Raw genomic sequence first — 19361 nt, 5'->3', positions numbered from 1 at the left:
CATTAATGAGAAATAGAACAGGTGTTCCTAATAATTCTTTAGGTGAGTGTATATATATATATATATATATATATATATATCTATATCTCAAAAATCTATTTTCTGTTCTACATCTGTGTCACAGTCCAGCTCAATCCCATTTCCACTCCGTGAACTGCAGTCTTTGTCTTTGTGTATTAAGGGCAGTATCATTAAATGCGGGTTTCATGGAGCCACTAGGGAACGACTGTGCCTCTACTACAACATGCTGTGGGTTAATGTAAAATAAATGTCATCAGAACACCTTAAAAAGGGTAGACGAATGATGTATTTACCTGATAGAATTGTTTCAGCTATCTGTAATGCTTTTCTGCTACAACTGTTTCTTGTAAGATATTTTCCAGATGAGATACTTGGACAATCCAGTTCCTTTCTAAAGCAGACATTAGCACCTCTCAAAGTACCTCCAAGAGTTTAGAACCAACTAGGACTGCGTTATCTAATATAACTAGAATTACATTATACAGTGATGTCATCTTCTTCTGCACTCTGCTGACCACTTGTATATTTAATAGATGTTCAGCAGGTGTTCTTTTATTCAAAAGATTGACATATTTTAAGTGACATGCCATACACACAGCAAAGCTTGTTATTCACATTGTGCTACCTGATATTTGTCCAGGAGCCAACTGTTTACACAAAAAGCAATACTGGTGCAGAGAAGGAATTATTTATGTTGAGTGTGCAGACTGTTATGACCTACTACAAATGTGGTGCAGCTTCCTGAAGAATGTTAGCCCATTCCTGACAAGCAGTAACCTTCATTTCCCTAATATTCTTGGGTTTGCGTGCTTCCACTGCCTTCTTTAAATTTCACCCAAAAAGTTATATTTCAAGTCAGGTGAGAGTGATAACCTCTCCAGAATCTTACAAAACTTGTCCGGAGACCAAGCCTTGGTCGACTTTGAGGGTATCCTTGGGATCATTTTTCTGTTGGAAGGTCCAATGACGCTTCAGCTTCCTCACAGAAGACATTACATTTTCTCCTAGGGTTTCCTGATACTTAAATGGGTTATGCCAATTTGCAAATTGGGGGTATATCGCTAAGCTATGCCCACAATGTCTCATATCTGTAGGTTCCACCTCTGGGGCCCGCACCTATCCTGAGAACGGAGCCTGCACTTTGCAGGCTCCGTTCTAAGGATAGGTTCAGGTCCCAGAGGTGGGACCCGGGGCATATCCTAGTGAAATGTCCCCAATGTATGTCGAAGATGGGACAACCCCTTTAAGTAATTTAATCTTGCCCTCCACAATCTGCAGGTTTCCAGTTCCAGAGGAAGCAAACCAGCCCTAGAGGATCAGTGAGCCACCACCATACTACACTGTAGGAAGAGTCTCGTTTTTCTTCCTCTAGACATATTACTGATCCATAGATTCAGAAACTTCACAGAATAGAATTCCAAAAGTTCTGTAGCTTTTTTGTATTTTTTTGAGCATATTGTATCCAACTTACATATAGTTACATAGTTAATATGGTTAAAAAAAAAGTCCATCAAGTTCAACCAAGGGATAGGTGGGGACGTGAATCCCAGAAGGGAGTGAGACGCAGATTTCTACACATTTTCATAAGCATTAATGTCATTTACTTTTAAGAATTCATCTAAACCCTTTTTAGATGAACTTTTCTTGTGTTTTTGGTTAGTAGAGGTATATGTCTTGGAATTCCAGCATGGAGACCATTAGTGTATAATCTGTGCCTTAGGGCTCATTTGGACGGCCATGAGTGTTTTGCGGTCCGCAAATTGTGGATCCGCAAAACAGAGATACCGGTCGCGTGCCGCACTCAGCCAGCCCTATACAGAAAATGCCTATTTTTGTCCGCATCTTTTGCTGCCCCATTGAAACCATCAAATATTGCTGCAGGTCGTTTGCAGTCACACAAGGGTTTTCGACCATCTGCTTCTTCGGGATGTGGTGGCAGCAGGTGATAGCTTCTTCTTTTTGCCACATCCAGGTACTTTAGCAAGTGTTCTTTTAACTTTGAACTTGCAAACTATAACTATGTTTCCCATTGTACCTCTCTGAACATTCAGTGCCTTTGCTATTTTTTTTTATCCTTTTCCTTGTTTGTTGAAGGCAACAATCTCTTCACTTAACTTTTCACACTAACGGCAAGGAACTCCAGCAGGATTTTCCGGCAGGTGAACAGCCTGTCGGATCCGGACTACCGCTCCGGCCCCATTTCTGTGTTTCTAATGTCACAGTCAGCAAACCCCTAGCCAGTTTAATTTAAATTTATTTTTTATAAATTGTATTCAGGGTTTGGCCACGTGTTCAGTTTTTTTTTAATGCAGTTTTTGAAGCCAAAAATCAGGTGTGGATCATAAAAGGAGAGAATGTATTAAGTTCAGATCCTACTTCTCCACATTTTTGAATCTACTGGTTTTGGCTTCAAAAACTGCATAAAAAACCTGAACGTGTGGCTGCACTCTGAGGGTTGAACAATTCTGGAACTGTAGTAGTCATTAAAAGTGGTATTTTGTGATGAATTTGGAGAAAACAGTTATTATATTAGGCTACTTTCACACTCGCGTTTGTATTATTTTTAACATAGCCAAGACTGAAAGTCAATGGAGGACGGATCCGTTTTTTATTGTGCCAGATTGTGTTATAGAAAACGGATCCGTCCCCATTGACTTACATTGTGTGTCAGAACTGTTCCGTTTGGCTCAGTTTCGTCAGACGGACACCAAAACGCTGCAAGCAGAGTTTTGGTGTCCGTCTCCAAAGCGGAATGGAGACTGAACTGATGCAAACTGATGCATTCTGAGCGGATCCTTTTCCATTCTGAATGCATTAGGGCAAAACTGATCTGTTTTGGACCACTTGTGAGAGCCCTGAACGGATCTCAAACGGAAAGCCAAAACGCCAGTGTGAAAGTAGCCTAAGTTGTGTTGAGCAATTTAACTTTTTCTTGTTTTATTGGTTTATTGCAAATAGCTGAAAGTTTGTAAATTTGGCAAATAAACATAATTTACAATGGAAGTTAAAGGGGTTGTCCGGGTTCAGAGCTGAACCCGGACATACCCATATTTTCACCCAGGCAGCCAATCTCATGCTCCTATGCGCTCCCTTGCCCTGCGCTAGATCGCGCAGGGCAAGGGCTCTTTTGTGTACAATAACACACTGCCGGCAGAGGCTTCCGGCTGGCAGTGTGTTCGGTGACGTCACCGGCTCTGAACGGCATGCTTTAGTGCTGCCCTAGCTGTTTTACTGGCTAGGGCAGTGCTAAAGCCCGCCCATCAGTGCCGGTGACGTCACCGGGCCTCCTTGCAGCCCCATGGAGAGCCCGGTTTGTCACTGGAACTCCTGAAAATGCCTTTGCCCTGCGCGATTTAGCGCAGGACAAAGGAGAGTATCGGAGCATGAACTGCTCCGATGCTCAAGTCAGGGGAACTGCCGGGTGAAAATGGAGGAATGTCCGGGTTCAGCTCTGAACCTGTACAACCCCTTTAAATAGTTTTGATTGCAACTATATTTGTTTAACTGCAGAGTCCAGAAGTCATCATTCTTTCTGCTGACTGGCACTTTTCACACAACTGTACTAGGCTAGGTTCATATCTGCAGAGAAGATTTGGGCAGGAGTCTGTGTTGCAGATTCATGCAGATGCATGCAGCAGTATTTTGGAAACATGACAAACCACCATTATAGTCAAGTGGCATCTGTAAGGCACCAGAAGAGAAAAACAAAATTTCACCTCTGATGTGAACTTAGTCTTGTATCTCTGTACTGAGAAGTGTATAGCAGGAATACGACTCTTAGGCCTCTTGCACATAAACCTTTTTTTTTTTCCGTTTCCGTTCGGTTTTTGCGGATTCCGTTTACGGTCCGTATGCGGAACCATTAATTTCAATGGTTCCACAAAAAAAGAAAAACTGAATGTACTCCGTATGCACTCTGTTTCCGTATTTCCGTTCCACTGAAAGATAGTACTTGTCCTATTATTGCCCGCAAATAACGATCCGTGGCTCCATTCAAGTCAATAGGTCCGCAAAAAGTACTGAATGCATATGGAACATATCCGTATGTCATCCTTTTTGCGGATCCATGCCCACTTTGCCCATGTGTATACTGTTAAAACACATTACTGTACATTACATTAATGATTAAAAATGTTATGTTTCTGTTTGCGATCCGCAAACAACGGATCACATACGGAAACCATACAGAGATTTTTTGCGGAACTAGGGAACGAAAAATGGAAACACAACAGAAACAAAAAACTGAACAACGGATCCATAAAAAACGAACCGCAAAATACTGAAAAAGCCTTATGGTCGTGTGCAGGAGGCCTGAGGCTGTATCTACCTTTATGGTATGTTCACATGGCAGATTTTGATGGTGTCTAAATCAGCTGCATATTTCGTGGCAGAAATTGCAGTGTTTTTTTTTTACTTTGAATGCTGCCGACCTGCTTGTGGTTTAGTCCCATTCAGTGAAGCTAAGTTTCAAGTGGCCTTCAATACTGAAAAAGCCATACGGTCGTGTACAAGAGGCCTTAACCTCTTCAGGACACAGGGCGTACAGGTACGCCCTTATGTCCTGGTACTTAAGGACACAGGGCATACCTGTACGCCCTGTGTATTTCTGATCTCCGCCGCGCAGCGATCGGAAGCCGGTGCCTGCTCAAATCATTGAGCAGGCACCTCGGCTAAATGCCCGGTGCCCACCCACCCCATGTCGGCGATTCAGACCTGCGGTTTGCGGCTTTTACCTATGGCGGCGGGTGGTGCCATCGGGTCCCCCCTACAGCCGCATGGAAGGCAGCGCGATGTCTAAGGAAGGCATCGCGCTGCCTTCCTGTGACGTGCCTGTGAGATCCGACCTCTGGATCTCACAGGCCAGAAGCTGTATTAGTAATACACACAGTATTACTCATACAGCAAATGCATTCCAATACAGAAGTATTGGAATGCATTGTAAAGGATTAGACCCCCAAAAGTTCAAGTCCCAAAGTGGGACAAAATTTTTTGTGAAAAAATAAAGTTTTCCCGCAAAAAAATCTAAAGTTTCAAGTAAAAATAAACAAAAACGTAATTTCCCCCAAATAAAGTTAAAAAAAATTGGTAAAAAATAGGGGGGAGGAAAGAAGTATACAAATTAGGTATCGCCGCGTCCGTATCGACCGGCTCCATAAAAATATCACATGACCTAACCCCTCAGATGAACACCGTAAAAAATTTCAAATAAAAACTGTGCTAAATTTAAAAAAAATTGTCACCTTACATCACAAAAAGTACAACAGCAAGCGATCAAAAAGGCGTTTGACCACCAAAATAGTACCAATCTAACCGTCACCTCATCCCGCAAAAAATTAGCCCCTATCTGAGACAATCGCCCAAAAATTAAAAAAACTATGGGTATCGCCACGTCTGTATCGACCGGCTCTATAAAAATATCACATGACCTAACCCCTCAGATGAACACAGTAAAAAATGTAAAATAAAAACTGTGCTAAATAAAAAAAATTTGTCACCTTACATCACAAAAAGTGTAATAGCAAGCGATCAAAAAGTCACACGCACCCCAAAATAGTGCCAATAAAACAGTCATCTCATCCCGCAAAAATCATACCCTACCCAAGGTAATCGCCCAAAAACTGAAAAAATTATGTCTCTCAGACTATGGAAACACTAAAACATGATTTTTTTTGCTTCAAAAATGAAATCATTGTGTAAAACTTACATAAATAAAAAGAAAGTATACATATTAGGTATCGCCGCGTCCGTGACAACCTGGTCTATAAAAATAACACATGGTCTAACCTGTCAGATGAATGTTGTAAATAACAAAAAATAAAAACGGTGCCAAAACAGCTATTTCTTGTTATCTTGCCTCACAAAAAGTGTAATATAGAGCAACCAAAAATCATATGTACCCTAAACTAGTACCAGCAAAACTTCCACCCTATCCCTTAGTTTCTAAAATGGGGCCACTTTTTTGGAGTTTCTACTCTAGGGGTGCATCAGGGGGGCTTCAAATGGGACATGGTGTCAAAAAAAACAGTCCAGCAAAATCTGCCTTCCAAAAACCGTATGGCATTCCTTTCCTTCTGCGCCCTGCCGTGTGCCCGTACAGTAGTTTACGACCACATATGGGGTGTTTCTGTAAACTACAGAATCAGGGCCATAAATATTGAGTTTTCTTTGGCTGTTAACCCTTGCTTTGTAAAAGTAAAAAAAATATTAAAATGGAAAATCTCCCAAAAAAGTGAAATTTTGAAATTGTATCTCTATTTTCCATTAAATCTTGTGGAACACCTAAAGGGTTAACAAAGTTTGTAAAATCAGTTTTGAATACCTTGAGCGGTGTAGTTTTTAGAATGGGGTCATTTTTGGGTGGTTTCTATTATGTAAGCCTCGCAAAGTGACTTCAGACCTGAACTGGTCCCTAACAATTGGGTTTTTGAAAAATGTCTGAAAAATTTCAAGATTTGCTTCTAAACTTCTAAGCCTTGTAACATCCCCAAAAAATAAAATATCATTCCCAAAATGATCCAAACATGAAGTAGACATATGGGGAATGTAAAGTAAGAACTATTTTGGAGGTATTACTATGTATTATAGAAGTAGAGCAATTGAAACTTGGAAATTTGCAATTTTTTTCAAATGTTTGCTAAATTTGGTATTTTTTTATAAATAAAAATGAATTTTATTTATTTCATTTTACCAGTGTCATGAAGTACAATATGTGACGAAAAAACATTCTCAGAATGGCCTGGATAAGTCAAAGCGTTTTAAAGTTATCACCACTTAAAGTGACACTGGTCAGATTTGCAAAAAATGGCCTGGTCCTTAAGGTGAAATAAGGCTGTGTCCTTAAGGAGTTAAAGGGGTTGTCGTAGCATGCCTGGGATAGACATAGGACTAGCCTATGAAAAGATGAATGCTCAAAACACACATAAAATAATAAACAGGCAGACGGGTGGACTTCATAGTCTTTTTCTGCCGCCACTACTCTGTATTTCAAGTCTATGTTTCTCCTGTGTTTTGGAAAAGGTGGCTCAGTAGCTTGGCAGGTGTACAGCAGGAACAGCCAGGGACATTTTGCACATAGTCTGGAGAGGTTCATTTGTGCTTTACAGCTGGTTTAACGAGCTGCCATCAGGGAGGCAAAGAACAGAAAATAAGCGCTAGGTCTCTGGAAGGAGAGGAACAGTAATGCTGCAATTGTATGGGGCATCATTCTTCACATGCCCAATATCTCTGACTTGGTATTGTAGTGTATTTCATTAATATTTATTTTTTATTTTTTATGGTTTCCTTAGTTTTTGCCTTAGTTTAAACAGATCTAATTACCCAAATTTAAAAATCTATAAAATGGGCTCAAAACATAAAGAATTTGTGTCAGACTCAAATATTGATGACTTACCCTTACAATAAGTCATCCATATCTGATCAGTGGCTCATCAGTATTTCAGTTGCTGACAACAAACTTTGCAATATACTTCCCGTACCTATTGGATATTGACTACTTTCCTACTTGTGTGTGCTGGGAGGTGACTGTGAGGGCTCCGCTGTGATATCACCATTGCTGCTAAGCATATATAGTGGCTGCTATCTCTCAAGAGGACTGAAGGTGGGAACATGCCCTTTTGAATGCTTATGTTTTCCAAAGGAAAATGAGGCAAAAAAAACACAATTTTGGTATGCCATTTTTCCTGTTACCCTCTGGAGGAATAGCATGCTGCAGAATGAATTAAAACCTTTCAGAAAATTATGTTCTCACTGAAACAAATTAATATTGCCATGAGGGATCATTTCAGATGAAATAAGACAATTCTACTGACAATTTGTGGACCGCAAAACATGCTACGGTCGTTTGCATGAGACCTAAAGCAGATAGCAGTTTATTTATTACTACATTTATCAGTAGTGTTGATGGTACATTTAGCCTTTCACTGCCATCACACCCACCACCATGAATTAGAGCATCTCTGCTCTTTCTGGGCTGAGGAAATATGAAAGGGCCTACTTAGCGGCTGACAGCCTTCCTATAGTGCAGCGGTTCTCAACCTAGGGGTCGCGACCCCTTTGGGGGTCGATCGGCCCTTTCCGGGGGGTCGCCTGAGGCTTCCTATTGTGGGTCGCAGCGGCCCCTTATCCTCACGCACAGGAAGTGATGTCCCATCACTGCCTGTGCTTGAAGGAGCCTGACGTCTGGACGGGTAAGTCGGGCCGCCTGTCTGCTGAGGTCCGAGTTTTTTCGTTAATGACACCGCCGCTGAGAACCACTGCCACCAATGATTTAATTGAGCCTGGCTAATTTTATTTTAATTATTTGGCTGAGCAAGGCTTAATTCATTTGGGGGGACCTGAAGCACCGCTGATTTATTTATTTGGGGGACCCTGAGCACTTCTGATTTATTTATTTGGGGGACCCTGAGCACCATTGATTTATTTATTTTGGGGGGGGGATCTGAAGCACCGCTGATTTATTTATTTGGGGGACCCTGATCACTTCTGATTTATTTATTTGGGGGACCCTGAGCACCATTGATTTATTTATTTGGGGGAAACCTGATGCACCACTGATTTATTTATTTGGGGGTACCCTGAGCACCGCTGATTTATTTATTTGGGGGAGACCTGAAGCCCCGCTGATTTATTTATGTGGGGGACCCTGAGCACTTCTGATTTATTTATTTGGGGGGGACTTGAAGCACCACTGATTTATTTATTTGAGGGGTACCCTGAGCACCACTGATTTTTTTATATTTTTCTTTGGGGGGGGGGGGTACTGTGAGCACCACCGAGTTATTTATTTGAGGGGTACTGTGCGCACCACTGATTTATTTTTTAGGGGGTATTTGTTGTTTATTATTTATTTTAAAGTTATTTATTTGGTTTACAAATATTTTGTATTTATGCTAAAGTTCTGTGGTTATGAATGAATACTTGTGTATTTGAATTAACATTTGGTGTATTGGTGTCTGTGCGTGTTTTTGGTGGGTCATCATAACAGTAGCAAAATTAGTTATGACGTAGCAAGGAAAAAAATGTAATGGTTGGGGGTCACCACAACATGAGGAACTGTATTAAGGGGTCACGGCTTTAGAAAGGTTAAGAACCACTGCTATAGTGAGTGTGTGTGCACATCTAGCTGTCAGCCACTGATAGGACCACACACATGACTCCTTAGCTCAGAATTGAGATGAATAAATTACAAATGATAAAGAATCTTTTCCCTACGTATCAGTCGGCTCAGCTCCTCCTGCTCTATAATATGTTGCCTGCAGATTGTACTGCATTTCATGGTGACAGGTTTCCTTTAAACTCAACCCCCTTAGGGGGCTTATGGGTACAGTATGGGGCAGATGTTAGCAGTGGAAAACAAGCTATATTCTATATGATTTTTCTATATTAGTACGTCACTTGAAGCCAGTGATACAATGATGTATGATGTATGATGAATTGCAGCATCCTGGAGGAAGCACATAGACTGCAGTGTCACTGCAGCAGGGATGGTGAGGTGCTGGTGATGTTGGTTGTGGTGCAGAAGCGCTCCTGTTTACTCAGCAGGACGGGGAAGCTTTCCACTGCAGCTGTTGCTGAGTTACAGTTCCTGTCACCTTCAAGCAGCCGCTGAGGTTTCTGGGAGTTGTATTTCAGCAGCGGCTGCACTGTTGAAGGTTGCTTACCCCTGCAGTAGAGTGATGCAGATGCTCTTATCAGATCCTGATGTGGGTGACGCTGAGATTCTGGAAAGGAAATACCATTTTCATCAGTATGGATGCATGGTTGTTTTTGCACACTAGTTCTGCTGTATTGCAGTGTCAATCAGGATCCTGGAGCCAGTGCGGAGAAACCAGAGATGAGGAACCTGCCTCTTATTGGTTCCTGTAGACTGGGAGGGATAGAAAGGAAGGGCTGCAGATCTCCAGCGACACTGTACAAGCCATCTCTCTCTGCTTCATCATCTGATGGGAAACCCCTGGAAGGGCAAAGCCTCTGTGAGGGTGCCAACAAGACAGCGGCAAGACAGCTAATTCCTCAATGTAGTGAGAAGGATGCTGCTGCATGTCAGACAGGGGCGGACGGCCAGTGCAGAGATATAACAAGTGCTGTGGAAGGTAAGAGGATTGTTTGAGGGCTCCTCCATGTAATAAGAGTTTACTGCAGTCTGCTGCATACTGGATGTTGCAGTAACCCAGGAGAGCTTCCCAACCTATGGCTAGCACACCACTTCATGTGACATGTCATCTTGCAGATTCATCCTGACAGCTCAGGCAAACACCTTATGCTAAGTGCATATGCAAGCCTCAGAGACCACATTTTCCCTGTGGTTCAGATGAAAGTGTTGCATAATCTAGCTTGCTTGTATTGATTTGGAGTATTTGGACTCTATAGGTTGTAAGTGTATATTGGATTTGCTATCTCAATAACGCCTACTTCAATTATGCCGTGCTCATGCAATATTAATGAGAACACACAGCCAGCAGAATAAATTAATGGCATGAGCTTTTTCTTTCCCAGAAAAGCCATGCTTTTGCTTTTAGCTCCCTTTCAACTTTCCAGCTTTCTTTCAGCCTTGGAGTAAGATAAGAAATATTTGTTTGCAACTGACGTGTCTGTAGCAAGGGACATATTAAGAGCAGGAGGCTGGTACTACCCTGCCCGTAGCCCGTCCAGGAAGGCTAGGCCTCAAGTGCAGCCATGACTGGTACTGGACACAGCAGAGACCTCCTCTGAAACACTCTGAACTCACTTTGCTTGAAGGTATCTAAGCTGAAAAAGAGCTTTGAGGCTTGCTGGTTCTGCAATTGTATTTGGACTACAATTTATAAAAACTGATAATCATGCCCTTCTAATATATATATATATATATTCTTATCTGCAGTCCTAAAGAGTCCATTTATAGTAGTCGGAGCAGTTGACTGCAGCACCTCTGCAGTGTGTATGTCTTAATTGGTATGCCTGCAATTTAGGAAGAAAAAAATATGCAGTGCCATAAAATGCTGTCAGCCTGCGTCATACACCATACAACTAATAAGCTGCACAATATTCAAGAGAATGCTACTTACAAGGCTCTTGTGTACATTATGTTATCATTATTTATCAGAGTTCAGTTAATTCCAAATAAAAAGTTATAAATATTTGCAATCTACATTATTATTTATTTTTGATTCATTCCCATTCTTCATGACAGACATCCATAAGAACAACTTTACTCACATGCAGGTTTCCATAGACCCATTCATAGAACTGTGTCACAAAATATGTATGTTCTTCTATGCTCGGAGATATGTGCCTGTCTGTGACATAGACCAAATACCATAGTTACCTTCTGCAGGGATTTGGATGCTAAAATACCGTAGTCTTTTTTTGTTTTATTATTTTTTTTATGTGCTTTTATGCCGCAAAGCCTCTGTTTTGTTAATCACAGAAATTAAATTACTTTGTGACATCAGTTCTCCCTCTATCACACAGTAACAGTTAATGCTGTTTGTGACGTCTTATTTCAGTGGGATGTTTGTAGGGGAATCAGTCAGGTCTAAAAGAGTTGTCCCATTAGGACAGCCACTGTCCATATGCCCTATTAAAGTACCCCTCTAGAGTGCATTATTTGACAACGTGTAATACCACATGTCTCCTGCAGTGGCCACTGCAGGAGAAATGTGAGGCTGCCCAGAGTTTTCTAGTATCACCTGATCGTCTGGGGTTTTCGCTGCCAGACCTACAGATATCAGATTTTTGCCAGGGGCTCCTCATTTAGAAAATGAGTCATCTTGATGAGACAACCTTTCCTAATAGTCCTACAGTTGAGATCACTTTACTATTGGTGTTTAAAGCGTACATTTATCTTTGGTAAAGAACATAACCCAATATAGAAAGAATTGCTTAAATCGATTCCCTAGTGTATGCTTTTTAGTGTTTGCACTTTCCTAGCCATTCCTCTTGATTCTATCATTCAGGACATGGCTGACTTAGAACATGATCACAGATGCTCATTATCCCTCCTTTTTAGATACAGTTTCACCTATCATGGCACCAGAACACAATGACCAGTATTAGTATTTTACAGCCTCATGCTGATTTATATACCACACCATTAACCACTGAAGATTGGGGCCCTGGGCCTTGTTTGCTTGTAACCCATTTTCAGTGACCTTTGATTCACTTCTTCCTTACATTGCTGTGTCTGTGGATGGGGTCAAGATCTTATGCAAGTTCTGATCATCCGGTAGAAAATAGGAGCAGGCCAATCTAGGAGGTGCACTGTATCCGCAGGGTCCTAAAGCAGCAGTGTGTGCCGCCTCTATGGTGCTACTTTGGTTGTCCTTATTCACCAAAAGTATTTAAGTGAGAGGGATAATAACCCTGACTACAGCCACTTCTATACCATCTTTTTCTTCTTGCTTAGTCTGTATTAGGCCATTATGACATGGTCAGTATTTCACATCAGTATGTGAGCCAAAACCAGGAGTGGAACCTACAGAAAAAAAGTATATTGGAAAGGTTTGTGCCTATTCTGTGTTTTTATGGTCCATTCCTGCCTCTTATGTTAGTCCCAAATCACCAACTGTTCTCTTAATAATACTTCAAAGGTCAGAAATCCAAAAAGAAATAGAAGGAATGATGGGATGATGATCTCCGAGCAGCGGGGAAGAGCGTAAAAAGCTATTAGAAAGACAAAGTATGATCTGTGCTGGGCTTTTGGGAGGATGCTTTATGATGATGATTATGATTATTGTGATTATTTATCTTTTTGTAACAATTGCGGTAACTACAGTAAGTGATGTGCACACAAAGTTTATTAATGATAAATTGATGATTTAACCTCCATCTGATTTTCCACTCCTATTTCATCGGATTGAATAAAATCAGCCTAGTGCTTTATAAACTCATTGCAATATTTCTGAAATTAGTAAATGGCAAATCCAAAGTCCGGAGTTTGCTAGTGTCACTTACCAAGTGGCCGACTCAAACATTAGACGTTGACATATGGACACTTATACTTGTAGTGCTTAGTGAGGATTGTATGACATAATCACATAACAAAGACATGGGTGTAAATGAATTAGCACTAATTGACTGGCACACTCAAATCAGTAATGAGAATTGGTTGCAACAAGGACCCTATTTAAATCAGCTTCACAAAAGGGTAATGCGGGTCTATTTGTGTGCCCATATTACGGCTAAAAATCCGAGACCAGCCAAGGGTATAGTAACCTGAACTGACAGCATTGTGGTCAGCACAGAACTGAGTGTACAGATGCAGCTGTATTACATTGTGTGTTTGTATACTTGTCCTTAATTTATCAAAAGGTTCTAGAAATTTTCAATACAAGATGCATGTACCTCAAGGCCGGGAATGAATGTTCTACCTCTAGGGGATATACTTAATCTCCTGCTCGGCATTAGGGCCATTTCATATGAGAATTTTCAGTGCAGGAAATATGCTCCGTGTGACAGCAGTATTTCTGGATCTGAACATTGCTCCTGTGACAAGAACTCACAGCATTATAATTATTTAAAATGCTGTGTGTTCCTGAGTACAATTCAGTACAACAGAGGCCAGGGGAGCAGTGTTCAGTCAAGAAAATACAGTAGTCACATGGAGCATATTTTCTCCACTGAATATGAAAATGTCCTTAAAGAGTATTTGTTAGCATGATCGACCCTAGTATACCAGGCATACTGCCTGGAAGGGTTGATCATGCTGAGTGCAGAGACAGCTATGTTGACGCAATCTGAAAAAAAAACAAAAAACACTTTAGTTTTTATGCTAGGGAGGTAGTCAGGGCACCTAGGGGCAGGCATAGACCCTCAAAGCCCCACTTCGACTTCTACTTTCATACTTAGTCACTCCCTTTCTCCCACTGATCGTCAGTGTCAGGCTTCATCACTGTTCCAGTGCCTGACCCTGTCAAGAGTTGAGTAGGCACATCTGTAGTAGATCGCATTTGGCTCTGCAGTTAAAGGGGTTGTCCGTGTTCAGAGATGAACCCGGACATACCCTTATTTTCACCCAGGCAGCCCCCCTGAGGCTAGCATCGGAGGCATCTGATGCTCCGATGCGCTCCCTTGCCCTGCGCTAAATCGCGCAGGGCAAGGTCTCTTGTTTTCAATAACACACTGCTGGGCGGAAGCTTCCGCCCGCCAGTGTGTTCGGTGATGTCACCGGCTCTGATGGGCGGGCTTTAGCGCTGCCCTAGCCATTTTACTGGCTAGGGCAGCGCTAAATCCCGCCTATCATTGCCAGTGACGTCACCGGGCTTCCTGGCAGCCCGGATCTCAAAAAATGCCTTTGCCCTGCGCGATTTAGCGCAGGGCAAAGGAGAGCATTGGAGCATGAACTGCTCCGATGCTCAAGTCAGGGGGGTGGCTGGGGTGATAATGGAGGTATGTCTGGGTTCAGCTCTGAACCCGGACAACCCCTTTTAGATCCAAACTGCGATGAGTAAACTCTTGCTGGTGCATGTGCAAGATTTCAGGGCGAGCCTCATCACTGCTCTGATCTTGCTCATATGAGATCTACTGCGCATGTGACAGTTGACAGTGACAGTTGAACTACTGCATGTGCAAAATTTTAGGACCATGCATTGTAACAGTGAAAAGTTGGAGGTAAGATGGTGCTCCTAGGGAAGTGATGGCGGACCTTTTAGAGACTGAGTGCTGAAACTGCAAACTAAAACCCACTTATTTATTGCAAAGTGCCAACACAGTAATTTAACTTGAATACTACAGACCAACATAGTATATCTTCCCTGCAGGGGTGCACCTCCAATGAGGCCAGGTGAGGCGTTTGCCTCAGGCGGCGAGGCCTAGAGACAAGTGAGGGCGGTGGCAGGGCTGAGTGAATTGAGCGCTTCTATTGTGGAAGTGCTCATCTCTCTATATTCAACTGTATCACAGTATGCCTTTAACAGTAGGGGTGAAAGGGAGGCGTCGTTTCAATTTTCACCTTTCACCTCAGGCAGCAGAAAGGCTAGGTGCACCCCTGGGTCCCTGTACTTTATCTTTAAGCAATAATAGCCTGCCTACATTCATTGTGCTGCCTGTGCTGTTCATAGTGTGCCCTGCACTGATTAATGGCAGGAAAAGTCTAAGGCATATTGGTACACCATAGACTTTTTGTGCCCACAGAGAGGGCTCTAAATGCCGCCTCTGGCACCTGTGCCATAGGTTCACCATCAATGTCCTAGGGTCTAGGCCTGCTCCTTGGTACTTTGAGCACCTAATTAGCATAAAAATAAAAGTGGTATTTCAAAATGACAGATCAGATTGCTCCAAGATAAGGGATTGTTGCACTCACCATGATCAACCCTACCAAGCAGTATGCCTGGTTTACTAGGATAGATCATGGGGACAGATGTTCTTTAAAGGGGTTTCCTGAGAATTTTGAACTAATGACCTAACTGTCACGGCGGGCAGTGGGGGAAACCCCCCACCGTGCCTCAGCGTTCGCTGCAATGCAGGAAAGCAGGGAACAGGGAGCAGGACACCTCCTAACGCGACCCTGAAGATCTCCCTAAACTCCTAATGCATGAGCCGCCTCAGAAGGTAAGGAGGCTCATGCTCTCCAACCTAGAACCCTAGGTATCCCTGCTATGCCCTAAGCCTGAAGACAGGGCAGAGACCACCCATTCATCCAGCACAACGGATGCATGGTGTCTGCAGAAGCCCAGCAGCTGGCCACCAACTAGACAGGGTTCACAGCCGAACGACAGGTAAGTAATAAAAGGCAACAGACAACCTAGGTTACCAGAACTTACCTGCCGCCGACGAGATGGACCGGAAACGCACTGTCTAGATGTTTGCTTAAACCCCTCCGGGAAAGCAGCCGCACTTTCGGAGGAAACACACAACAACACAATAACCTCCAAACAAGGCCCACACATACAAACATACACCAGATGGGAGAGGGAAAACAGAAACACGCCGGAGGGGACACACAGACAGAGCAAGGGAAACAATATAATAAATAAGGGTGGCTCACACAGACTAAGACATTCAGCCAGGGAGCAGAGCTCCCACACAGACTGACAAAATCAAACTGACCACAAGCTCCAACACACCAACATATAAGGAGGCCTGAGGTCACACCCACCACACCTACTAAGCACACCTTAACCCCGTGCACACCAAACGGAGAAAGTGCACACATACAAACACACGTTGCCAGAGGCAACCGCATGCATCGACAGTGTGCCGCCTAGCAACAAGCTCAGGCTGCTACACTGCCAACAACACCATGTTGCCAGCGGCAACCGCATGTGAGGCTACCAACTAACAGCCCTCACCTGTGGTAAACAACCAAACCTGGCCACTGGCAACTGCATGCGGCTCTAAGAGTCACGACCATGACCATAGTCGTGACACTAACTTTTGGATAGCAAATGAAAAGAGGTAGCGGCAGCATCTCCGGTGAATCCTGTATTCAGACGAACTTTACAGAAAGTGTGCCATAAAATTAAGCAGCAACGTTTCGGCTGTTTCCCAGCGTTTGTCAAGCCTAGGTTTGACAAAGGCTGGGATACAGCCGAAACGTTGCTTCTTAATTTTATGGCACACTTTCTGTAAAGTCCGTCCGAATAAAGGATTCACCGGAGATGCTGCCGCTACCTCTTTTCATTTGCTATATGGTTGACTGCTGAGGATCTGCGGTCGTGGTTTGGCTGTTGCATTGCCGGTGTGGCCGTTTGCGTCCTTGGATGCTGCTCTACAAACACTTTTGTTTACTATCTTTTGGATAGGTCATCAGAATCTGATCGGTGGGGGTCTGACACCCTGGACCCCCGCCAATTAGTTGTTTGAGAAGGCACCGATGCTCGCAGGACCGCCGCAGCCTTTTCGCAGCTTTCCCTAAGCCATGTAATATAACGTTCATTGGTCACATGCCCTAGGCGTAGCTCAGACCCATTGAAGTGCATGGGGCTGAGCTGCGATACCAAGCTCAGCTGCTATCGAATGGACGGCGATGTGCTGGATAAACAAAGAGAAGGCCGCGGCGCTAATATGAGCTCCGGTGCTTTCTCAAACAGCTATTGGCAGAGGTCCTGGGTGTTGGACCCCCACTGGTCAGATACTGAGATAAGTCATCAGCTCAAAAATCTCAGAAAGCCCTTTTAAGTGATCTGTCAGAGACATCTCCTGCTGGAGATACTTATTTCCTCCTGTGCTCCTCTGTGGCACAAGACGGGGGAGTTAGTTAGCCACTCAAATTGGCCACTTCCTACTAGTATATTTCTGATCTTGTAGATTGTAAGCCCTCGAAGGCAGGGCCCTCTCTCCTTCTGTAGCAGTCTGTAACTCGTCTTGTTCATGCTTAGTTAAATTATCTGTATTATGTATGTGCATCCCTTATCATATATACAGCGCCATGGAATGAATAGAGCGTTCATAATAAATAATAATAAAATGCATAGTGCGTTTCAAAATATCCACTTAGGCCTAGTTCACACGAACGTTTTTTTTTGCGGGTGTACGGTCCGTTTTTTTGTGTTCCGTATACGGTCCGTATACGGAACCATTCATTTCAATGGTTCCGCAAAAAAAATGGAATGTGTTCCGTATGCATTCCGTTTCCGTATTTCCGTTTTTCCGTTCCGTTGAAAGATAGAACATGTCCTATATTTGGCCGCAAATCACGTTCCGTGGCTCCATTAAAGTCAATGCATCCGTATGTCTTCCGTATCTGTTCCGTTTTTGCTGAACCATCTATTGAAAATGTTATGCCCAGCCCAATTTTTTCTATGTAATTACTGTATACTGTATATGCCATACGGAAAAACGGAACGGAAAAACGGAAACACAACGGAACTCAAAAACGGAACAACGGATCTGTGAAAAACGGACCGCAAAAAACTATAAAAGCCATACGTTCGTGTGAACTAGGCCTTAATGTGGTCAGTGCCGGTGAGAAGCCACTTCTTGTGCACTCATTCCTATTGGCTGGCCTGCAAAACATCTGAAATTAACCCACCGTTTATTTACAAGAGGATCTAGACACTGCGACTGCGCTACTAAGCATGAGTGACCTCTAGCACTGGACAAATTTGGTGGACATTCTAAGAGGGAATCAAACAGCAAAGGGCTCCATAACAAGCATGTAACAGCAATAGCTTGACACTTGAGCTTTTTGGAAAAATTATTCCAATTGAATAATTATTATGTTTTGTATGATCTAACAGGGTAAATCAGTAGTGATGGCCAGTTCGCAGTGTTCCCCGACGAACACATGCGATCTGCCATCTTTATTCCCAAGCCTGGCGATGCAGAGGTAAGTCCTTACCTGTGCCTGCGCCGCGAGCCGCTCTGAAACACATGCGGTCCCCGGGAGCAGGCAGTTCCGAGAACTACAATGTTGTCTGTAATGTTCTAAGGGTCCTTTAACCACTTCCAGACCAGGCCATTTACCCCCTTCCTGACCAGGCCTAATTTTGCTAATCTGACATGTCACTTTATGTGGTAATAACTTTGGAACGCTTTTACTTATCCAAGCCATTCAGAGATTGTTTTCTCGTGACACATTGTATTTCATGTTAATGGTAAATTTGAGTCAATATGTTTTACCTTTATTATTTTTTTAAATCCAAGTTAATGAAAATTTTAAAAAATTCACTGTTCTCTAAATTTGAATCTCTCTGCTTTTAAGGGCTCATGCACACGAACGTATTTTCTTTCCGCTTACGTTCTGGTTTTTTTGCGGACCGTATGTGGAACCATTCACTTCAAAGGGGCTGTAGAAAATACAGAAGCTACTCCGTGTGCATTCCGTTTTCATTTGTCCGCATGGCCGTTCCGCATAAAAGTAATGCATGTCCTATTATTGTACGCAAATCACGGTCCGAGGCCCCATTCAAGTCAATGGGTCTGCAAAAAATACGGAACGCACACGGAACACATCCGTATGCCATCCGTATTTCATCCGTATTTTCTGTATCCATACTGTAGAAATGCTATGCCCAGCCCATATTGCTCATGTGTTTGGCGATTAATAAGTTACTGTTTCTGTATATGAACCGCAAAAAAATGATCAAATACGGAAACCAAACGGATATGTTTTGTGAAATAACGGAACGGAAGAAGACTTCTATCAGAGAAAAAAAAAATCAGATACATAACAACGGATCAGTGAAAAACGAACCGCAAAACAGCAACAGTCGTGTGCATGAGCCCTAAGATAGTGATGCCTCATTAAAAATGTATTAATTAACGTTCCCCATACTTTACATAATTTTTGTAATGTAATTTTTATCTTTTAGGATGTTATAAGGTTTATAATTTTAGAAGCAATTTTTTTAATTTTTAGAAACATTTCCAAAGTCAACTTTTTTAAGGACCAGTTCAGTTCTGAAGTCACTTTGTGGGGCTTA

At 42.7% G+C, this 19361-nt stretch overlaps 1 protein-coding gene across 10 annotated transcripts in view; it reads left to right on the top strand.

Moving 5' to 3' along the window:
- Positions 1 to 19361, top strand: part of MBNL2 (muscleblind like splicing regulator 2) — a 204909-nt gene that overhangs the window by 72321 nt on the left and 113227 nt on the right. Inside the window, exon 1 of one of the 10 annotated variants that reach the window (XM_040425294.1) lies at positions 9923 to 10112. The exons of the other annotated variants lie outside the window; for them this stretch is intronic. The gene's annotated coding sequence lies outside the window, so the exon portion shown is untranslated. Of the gene's footprint in view, positions 1 to 9922; positions 10113 to 19361 lie in introns of those variants that run through there. 10 annotated transcript variants of the gene reach the window in all.

Source organism: Bufo bufo, chromosome 3 (assembly GCF_905171765.1).
Source record: "Bufo bufo chromosome 3, aBufBuf1.1, whole genome shotgun sequence".
Lineage (NCBI taxonomy): Eukaryota > Metazoa > Chordata > Amphibia > Anura > Bufonidae > Bufo > Bufo bufo.
This window is presented reverse-complemented; position numbering and strand designations above follow the sequence as displayed.